Genomic DNA, 10,075 nt, shown 5'->3' on the forward strand with positions numbered 1-10,075 from the left:
ATGCAAAGCTTGTCTTTCGCATGCCAGCAGGCTGCATCTTTTATACTTTTAAATTGCCTTTGCTTGCAACACTATAAAATAGGTGATCAGGTTATTCTTTTTTTTTTTTCTTTTTTAACCTTCATGGCAGCTACCCACACAAATGAGTGGTTGACCCTAAGTTTTAGGCTCTATGCCACCAAGAAAATTGTTCGGACCTTCTAAGATTTTTCACAAATCATTTTTTCCACCTCTTTTGGAAGTTTTCATCACTGTTATAATACCTATTTATTAAAACTATTTGGAGATGGAAGATGGAAGAAAAAACATTTGAATGAGACCAAGGCAGAGAGTACATTAGTAGCTAAAGAGACTGACCATGTGCCTAAGCGTCAGACCTTTAATCAGTTACGGTCTTGAGAACTCTGAAACATGACAATGGCAACCAACCGGGACCACAATAGTAGACATCAGAGAAGACCATGGAGCCTGGCCAGGGAGAAATGCTGGAGGATGGTGGAGACGACTCCTTTGGGCTTGCCTGTCTAAGGAGTGTCTAAGCAGAGAGCGAGCTCCCTTGTACTCTTGTGGTTCTTCATGACTACAGACGTCTAGATACACCTTAATCCAAAGTAGAGTATATTTTGGATGTGCTGTTCAACAGCACTATAAACACTTTTTGCTGGCAACTTTTCTCCCATGATCCTCACAAACAAGGAAATACAAGTTTCCGAGACTTGGTATTTTATCTTTTGCAAACAAATCTTGGAGGAAGTTAACACTGTTTTAACCTTACATGGTCATAAAAGTTAATTACATACTGTATGTTATTGTGTTAAATTATATCATTCTGTGTGAACTGGAATACAGTCCCATTCCTGCTTGGACTTCTGTAGCAAAGGCTCAGGACGGTGTCACTAGGGGGCGCTGAGGCACACATTCTTCCCTTAGGGGTTCAGGTTACAGTTACCGTGGGACTCCTGACTCTCCAAAGGAGTGAAAGCGACTCTAAAGGACTTTAGGTGCTTAGGAAACGTCCAGTAAACAGGATACTTTCTGGTTTTGTTTTAAGTTTTGTAACAGAGTTGAAACCTGGACCGGAGATATTCATAGCCTAGTTTCTGTAGTCTCCAGCCATGACAGCACATCAATAAAATATCTTAAAATCCAGAAAATCCAATTGGCATTTGTTTTCTTTTAAATTACTCTGAGATCCCACTTCCACCACCACCACTGCTGGGAAGAGTTATAGATTCGTTCTTACGTCAGTCATTAATGTCAATCAACATCCTTCTTCCAACACATGGTATCTTGCCTCAGCTTTCAGCTTGCTGTCCCCTTCCCCCTTCTGCCATGTTAAGTGGGCTCTGTGGTCATATTATGTTTTTTTAATCTGAGTTGCAAGATTATAGACTCTCATAATTCTTCTTCACACACGCTTCATTTTGATGAACCTTCCCTGATCGGTCCCTCTCTTCTCCCTTCCCCGTCACTCAACTTGATATATTACTACCATGTCCTCTTGCACATCCCAGAAGTTGACATTTCCAAAACCAGGAAGCAATAAATAAACTAAAACTCCAACACGGAGAACTATGGAAAATACACGAGTCTGAAGGACAGAAATCCGTCAGGACTTGCGATCTTGTGTTGCTGGATAGAAATGGGAAAATCCTATCCTGGTGGCATAGCAGCATCTGGCTCCAAGCTGTGCAGTAGTTCCGCTCACTCAGCCCTTCCCTTCCTCCCTTCTCTCCACCTTTCTTCTTCCACCGTGTGAAGCAGGAGAAGCGCCTGCTAGGTGTTATAATTAACTGCGAGGCACAGAGCTGAGGAAAACAAGTCTCAGAAGGGGAAGAATGGAATGCTTTAACTTTCTGTGAGGACGCTGGTCTGTTTTATTCTTTAAGGCCCTGCTGATTTCTGGAGGGCGTGTGGTATCTAAAAGACTTAATCTTATTTCCTTCCTCATTGTCTGACGTTTCAGACTCGAGGAATCATATGTTGTCCTGACTATTCAGGCAAACATTGACAATTAGTGTTTGAGAATCTAATTTCCCTTGTACGGATGAACTGCAGTGACAGTAAGTCAGCAGAGGATTTACAGCTGACGGCCCTTTAAATCCTCACCTGGTCTTTGCTAGTGAGGCACCAAGGTTCTCTCTGTTGTTTTGCTCCAGGAGGAGGCCTTGGAGGTTAAAAACCACAGCAATGTTTAGGATTTATTTTTCTCTTTGAAGTTTGGGTAGGGCACTAGGATACCTTTAATACAAAAAAAAAAAAAAAACGTGAAAACAAATGAACAACAACAATAACAAAAAAAAAAACAATATGTTGCCTCTGCCGCAACTGTTGGCCACTGGGCTTCCCCCGCAGAATCGGAAGAAGAGTGCGCTCTATCCCCAGTGACAGGAAGCCCATGAGAAATGTCTGTGAAAAGACAGGATGCACTGAGAGGGGAAATGGAGCCAGGATTATTTTAGTTTTTATGTACCAGTTTTTTTTTTTTTTTGTGGGTATGTTGGGATTCTAAAATTTTTACTGGATAAATGGTAGCCAATTGGTTAACAATGTTAAAATGAAGGCAATACGAAAGATAAAAGCAATTTTCTTAAATATATGTTGCAACTGGAGAAAATTCAGAAGCAGGAAAGACCCGAAGCTTGAATAAGAAATGTTCCCCCACAGGCCCGTGTATTCGAAGATGTTATCTCCAGGGCATGGCACTATTTGAGAGGTTACGGAACTTTTAGGGTGTGCAGACTTGCTGAGGAAGAACAGCACTGGAGACGGGCTGTGCCAGTTCATGGTCCAGCTCCACTCCCAACACACTCTGTTTCCTGATGCACTGACTAAATGTGATTGGCCCGTTTCCTACTCTAGCTGCCTGCTGTCGTGTGGTCCCCACTATTATGGACTCAACTCTCTGGAATCATAAGTCGAAATAGACTTTTTCCTTTAAGTTGATTCTGGCCATGGTATTTTGTCACAGTAATAGAAAATTGACTAGTATAGAACTTGATTTATTAAGTACAGGAAAAACTGAGAAGAAAAACACAAAGGTGTCAAGGTTGACCCCAGATTTTGGGCATGAGCAACTGTTGTCATCTACTGTGGTGGGGTATGATATTAGATACAACTGTGTTTTGAAGAAATCAGAGGGAGGGTATGAATTCATTTTGTCTATTTCAGATTTGGAGTGGCTATTAGCAGAGATTGAGCCTGGATCTCAGAGGAAGAAAGAATTAGCCTTGAGATATAAATTCAGAGTTCATACAGTATGGATGGTGCTAGAAGTCAAGGGAATATATGAAATTATATAGGGAGAAAATGAAAGTGAAAATGGAGGGGGCTTTGCAGCATCAATTCCATCCTGAAACATAGAATGTGATGCCCACTACAACACGATGAAAGAATTTGGCTGTGTATGGTGTTATAGTGTATCACTATATATGGGGCTATAGTGTATCACTATATATAGGGACTGATGCCACAAATTGCTTTAAACTATAAAGACAGAAAGAAGCTTTCTTGGCGCATACATTTATAATTGCTACTTAAAGGATAAATTTCACCATGTGAAACTAACAGCATTCAACTGATACTCCTACTGAAAAGATAAGGCTAAATCTACTCCTGCAGGTTTGAGAGCAACCTACAGGGGAAGGGGAATATTATTCAAGACACATCTTATATATTTTTACAATTTAGTCTCGTTATATTCATTCTTCTGAATGGCAAGAGAGTGAATGTGGGCTCTAGAAACAGGGCCTGGTTCAAATGGCTCAAATTCTTTGCTTGTAAAAGGAAAAAAAATATTACTATTTCACTGGGTTATTGTATCATACTTTGATGAAGTATAAAGAAGAGTACATGTCTTATAGTAAGACTGTAGCAGCGTTCACTCCCATATTTATTAGTCAGTCATCCCATATCAACCCATTAAATTATGTCAATTTATGATTATTTTTAAAAAAATGGAAGGGCCGAAAAGGTAATTTGAGTCCATCACACTGAGTTTCCAGGAGCATCTGGAGATTTGGCAAAGGAAGATAAACTGACAAAGGACAGGAAAGGGATGTCCAGAGATACAAAGATAATCAGGGAAGATTGGAGTCTTAGAAATTAGAGGAGCCAGGCAGTGGTGGCAGATGCCTTTAATCCCAGCACTCGGGAGGCAGAGATAGGTGGATCTCTGTGAGTTCGAAGCCAACCTGGTCTGTCTTGGTGAGAAACATCAAGTTAGTTAAGGACAAAGTGTTTGGTTCCGAATAAGAAATCATTAAGATCATAAAGACACCATTGAAAGAGAGCAAAGGGAACAAAAGCTGGGAAAGCAGGAGTCGTGGAGAAGGGGAAGAGAAGAAGATAAACGCACTGTATTGTACATAGATACTTAGAAGGGAAAGCTGAGGAAATAGTCAGTAGAAGGACAGTAAGAACAAAGAATTCAAAAGAATTCAGTAAATTTTAGGAGATCTGGGAAGAAAATGGAAAAGAAACATACTCCACTGCACAAAATTCCCAGGAAGGTTGGAAGGGTGAGGTTAGTGCCAAGTAGAGGAGGTGGCTTTAATCTGGAGGAGAGACTTCCTTATATGAAGGAAGAATGTGGCAGTGGAAACGTGGGATAATTCCCACTTCCTGACTTTCATTTTCATCTTTATTATTTTAAGATATTTTATTGGTATAGTTATTGACATACAAAGTTTATAACGTGATGATTTTTATATATAAAGTGTATTATATATAATACATGTCCCCATCGATTACCACAGCCCTAATCAATATGTGTATCATCACATAAGCTGCACATCAACTCTTGAGAACATTGACATCTCATAAGCGAGAGCTTTATCCCCTCTCCCTAACATTTTTCCATTTCTCCTAACTCTCAACCACAAGAAATCACCACTGTATTCTCTACTTCTATGAGTTTGGCTTTTTAGAGTCTGCACAGAAGTGAGATCATGCAATGTGTGCTTGATCTATTTGACTTAGCATAATGTTCTGTATTCAACCACTGCAGCTACAAATGACAAGGTCTACTTTTTAATGGCTTAGTGATATTGCATTGTATGTTCTAGAGCAGTGTTTCTCAAATTTTCCCCTTTTCACCAATGAGTGTTTACACAACACTGAATATCCAGGTATATAAAACAGGTATACAATTCAAACATATACTGTCCTAACAGTTTATGCCATTGCTACCACACTGTGCATACATCTACATTGTGTGTCTATTAACACGTTACTGCACCTGTAGCTATTTTAAGTACTTTTATATTTTAACTTATTCTAGAATTAAAAGTTATTTAATCTTTGCACTGTTTGGGTATTCGAGTGGGAAGCAGCTGCTCACACCTCTAACACCATCACTGGAGAGGTTGACACAGGATAGTTACAAGCTTGGCAGGGCCAACCTGGGCTACAGTATGAGACACCCCCTCCCATCTCAAAAAACATACACAAACACAAGCAGACAATATTAGGGTGTTCCGAATGACTGTGTATTTATCTTAAACAGTGAGTTTATGATTCTGTGCCTCCATGTTGTGACTTAGAGTTCTTTAATTTTAATGTGAAGGTCTCTCTCCATTATTTCTTGTAAAATAGCTCTTACAGTGATGAATTTTTCAACTCTTGTCTATGTACAAAAAAAAAGAAGAAGAAAGAAAAGTCTTTCCTTCCTTCCACTCAGTTCTGAAGGAGGATGTTTCTGTGCACAGCATTCTTGCCTGGTGGATTTTTAGAACTCTGAGTATGTGATTCCCATGCCTCTGGTTTGCGCAGTAGCTCTCTGTGAGCCTCCTACAGATTTCCTCCTACAGGTCCCCAAAAGAAAAGTCTCTTCTCTCCTGCTGCTTTTAAAATTGTTGGCAATCTGATCATAATGTGTCTTAGAGTTTCCTTTGGGTTACCCTTTCTTGGGGTCCTTCAGCTTTCATGGTTCTGGGTCTTCACCTTTACTTGGGGAAATTTATCCAGTCTTTCTTTAAATTAGCTTTCTGTTCCCTTTTCTCATTCTTCTCTCTGGCACTCCTATGACTCACATATTTATATTCTTGATGGTGTTTCATAATCCTGTATGCTTTCTTTATTCCTTTTTCCCTTTTTCTTTTATAAGTGGATACTTTCAAATACTGGTCTTAGAGTTCACCAATTTTTCTTTTGTATGACTGAGTTTGATGTTGGGATTAGGTCTTTCAATTCTGTTCTTGTGTTTTGAGGTAACTCCACCAGAGAACACACACAAACATTCATGAAACTAAAAAAAAAAAAAAAGTCTTTATCACTGACCGGTGACTTCATGGGAAACTTGTCCAAATCATGCAAGCCCCCATCCTCATGGTTCTTTGTATTTTATACACAAAAACATGTTCCAGTTGACACACTTGGGTTAATAAGAATAGTTAAAGAGAATCAAAACTACAGAAGTCAGAAAGTAAGGTTAGTACTCTCCTGGATCCTGGGATTATGAACCAGTCTTTGATGGATTAGGTCTTTTTTTTTTTTCATTTTTGCAGGTATTGGAGCCTATATGCTGGATTTTAAGGTCAAATTGGTGCCTCTAACATGGCGTCAGTTCAGCTAAGATCTGGAGCTAGTTACATTTCTATGCTCAGCCTCTGGCTTTTTCTTTTGTTCTTTTTCATTGTTCATTTTTCTTTATTAAGATTTTATTTTGTTTATAAATTTTTGTCCCAATTTTGTTTAGTTAGCTGTCTCTGGATTTTAAAAGTGTTCTATTTTATTTTTTTCTTTAAGGTGATTATTTGAATTCTTTTTCAGGGTATTGATTGATCTCCATTTCTCTGGTTGCTTGCTGGAGATTTATGTATTTCTTTCCTAGGGTTGCCCATGCCTGATCATTATCTGCATAATATAAACATTAGTGTCTGCACACACTAAAAGAACAAACATAAGTTTAAATCTTTAGACTTGGGCAAGACCTTACACTGTTGTACCCCAGGGCTCATTAGGTTTGCCTCTGGGTTTGTGCTTGAATGGTGTTTGAGCTGGATTCCATGACTGCTTTGGGGTCTGAAATGTAATCTTCAGTTGACAGTTCTATTAACAAGGTCTCGAGGAGCTATGAGTGCCATCTCTGGGTAGACTGACTAGCCTCTGGGTCAACAGTACTTCAGAGTTCACAGATAATAGACTTGTTGCTAACAGATATGTTTTGGTAGTCCTTATAATGGCTCTTCTGGACCACTGAGTGGTTAGTTTCCTAAGAATGAAGCATCAGCACTTCATTAAGAATAGAATAAAGATAAAGAATAGAAGGTCTGCAACTGAATCAAGGCTGCTTTGGAGTTCATAGCAGAAGATGGGATCTACATGACTGCTTCTACAGGCAAAGGTAGGCATATCTTCTATGGATCACTGGATGCTTAGACTGTAGCTCAGAGGTGCTGGTGCTGAATTGCAGTGGTATTCCAGCATCCTTGCCTAGAACTTATGTTACTGAGGTTGTCCTGCCTGCATACCTTAGCATATATTACTGGTAGCAGGACCAAAGTCAAATGAAGCTGTAGCCCATGTACAGAGGGGACATAAACGCTTCTGGCATTTGGCCAGAAATGGTTCTGGGCTTATGGAAATGTTAGTGATCCTGCCACAGAATGTGCCCCCTTTTAGAACTAGCCCTCTTAGGTTTAGATTCGATCAGGGTTTCACTTCCTATGGGTATTCCATAGCATCTCCAGGACATTAATTACTGTGCGGAGATAAGACTGGGTCACTTCTATTTTTTAGTGTCCTGATCTATTTTTTCCCTGTTACACAGACTTGGAGATTATTTGTTGAGGTCAAAAAGAAAAACAGAGTTTGAAGGAGACTGGAGATTTTAAATAAGGAGCGATTTTAAAAGGGATCTGACAAGCTTGCTCTATAACACTAGTGCTAAGGGGATGGTATTCGTGAGTGTAAAATGGCACCATTTTCTCTCGAATGTGGAGAAGGCAACCACAGGAGTTAGCACAATAGCTGTCCTACTTGGGTATAATTGGGAGAGGGATGGAGAAGGACAAAGGGACAAAGGGGTATCTTTAGGCACGTGCCAACAGAGTGATCGTAAAGCTGAGTTATGAGTTTTTGCTTACTCTGGAAGACAAAGATAAAATGGCAGTTGGTGAATATGGGCAATGTGGGAAAGTATAAATGCCATAGAGGTCAATGGAAGTGAAGAACGGCTTTGGAACTGTCCAACAAACAAGCTATGGGGTCCGGGATAAGATGCTTGATTGGTGACTTTGAAGACTGAGATGTTCTGCTGGCATGTCTAGAGTGAGGCTGTGGAAAGGGGAGACTAGAGGAGGAGGTAACAGAAGTAGGAGTCGGTGTGTTGGGTGACTTACCCCTCAGACACTGGAGTCTCATGGGGACGTGCTAAGAATTGAGTGGGGAGGGAAAGCAGATGCCAAATCTTTACTGAAGGAAAAGCCAGGGGATGGCAGCAGTGAAACTGTGGAACAGGTAAACAGCATGAGCCTCAAAGAAGGAAGAGCTATGGGGGAAGCTGCACTGGGAAGTTGTATTTATATGTTTATGAAACAATAGCAGTTTAAAAGCAGAGGCCATGAATTAGGTTTTTGAAAATAATACAGGATGCGCTCTTAAGACAGTAGTCCTCCAACCCAAAATACAGCACTAGTAATTGATAGAGTTATTATTTCTAGCTAAAGACAAAGGAGAAGACTGGAGAGAGGAAGAGGAGGGGAGAGAGAGGGGGAAAGGGGGGCGAAGGGAGAGAAAGAGACATGAAGAGAAACAGAGAGAGATGGAAGGGGGGAAAGAACATGTGCAGATTTCAACTTAAGCTTGTGGGTAGGGTAGTGTCAACAGTATGGAGACATCTTGTATTTTCCAACACTGTCAGGATTAGGTGAAGGTTTGACTAACATTTGCCAGCACAACCAGGTTCTTTGCTCCCTTCCTGCCTCTCTGGTAACATCTGCCCATTTACCCATCCATTTTTTGCCCCAATAAGTCAAGATCTAGATGGAATGGCAATGCGATTATGACATTAAGTATTAACCTTTGGCAGAGAATTGGATGGCAAGGACTGTTAAAACTGCTTTGTAAATTATTTTAAGCCCTAGCTTAATATTTATAATTAATATAATTATTATAATTATCCATTGGTTTCAAATAGAGGTTCATACCAACCTAGAGAGCATCTTCTAGGAGCCGAGGTCTAGAGCTGCTGCACAATTTAACCGGCTTGGTAATAAGGTTGAAAATGTTTAATTGTACATTGTTCCTTTTTAACTGGTTATATATTGTTCTCAAAAGACCTTAGGTATGTTTCTAATGAAGACATTTGCTCATTTGTTTATTCACTCTCTGCTAAAATTGGCCTAAATAAAAGGCCTGTGCTTAGCACAGGTAGAGTTGTGGTGGCTACAGTAGCGACAATGGCAGCTGTCATTGCGCTATGGAAAGCGTTTCTTTTTTCTGCAATACTTAGGTATTTGAGGCTTTCAACCAAAATTTCAATTATTTATTGTGATTTTGTTTGTTGGAATACAATAAATGTCAGAAGTGCTGTGGGCCTCAACAGCTAGGATCTCTAAGTCACTATGTGCACTTCACATAATGAGCTGTTAATGGTCAATGAAGAGCTATGTGCTAACCAGATTTCCCACATCTGTATAGCATATTATATGTATTTTGTGGTACTGGGGCTCTAGAAAGTTTAGAGTGTGTGTCCAACATGCGTTTAAGGTGTATTTTAAAACAATTTTATGGCAATTAAAATGTTTAGAGTCAAAGGTTGATACCTTCAAATTGTACAACTCTTTTCAACTACGTTATCATTAAGATGCTTTGTACAATGCCAGACCACAGCTGGAGAAACTAATGTCAGATATCAGATATGTTTCCCATTAAAGAATTGTGTGTGTGTGTGTGTGTGTGTGCACGTGCGCATGCATGCGTGTGCGCTAGTGGGAGCAGAAAAGTGACATCTAGTATATATGTAACTGTTAAAAATACAACATGTATATGCTAATTGACTCAGTGCTATCAAAGACCGGAGAAGGTCTAACATAACTAAGTTTCCAAAGGATGGAAGAAAATAAGAACCATT

This window comes from Myodes glareolus, chromosome 9, assembly GCF_982192425.1.
Source record: "Myodes glareolus chromosome 9, mMyoGla1.1, whole genome shotgun sequence".
Classification (NCBI taxonomy): domain Eukaryota; kingdom Metazoa; phylum Chordata; class Mammalia; order Rodentia; family Cricetidae; genus Myodes; species Myodes glareolus.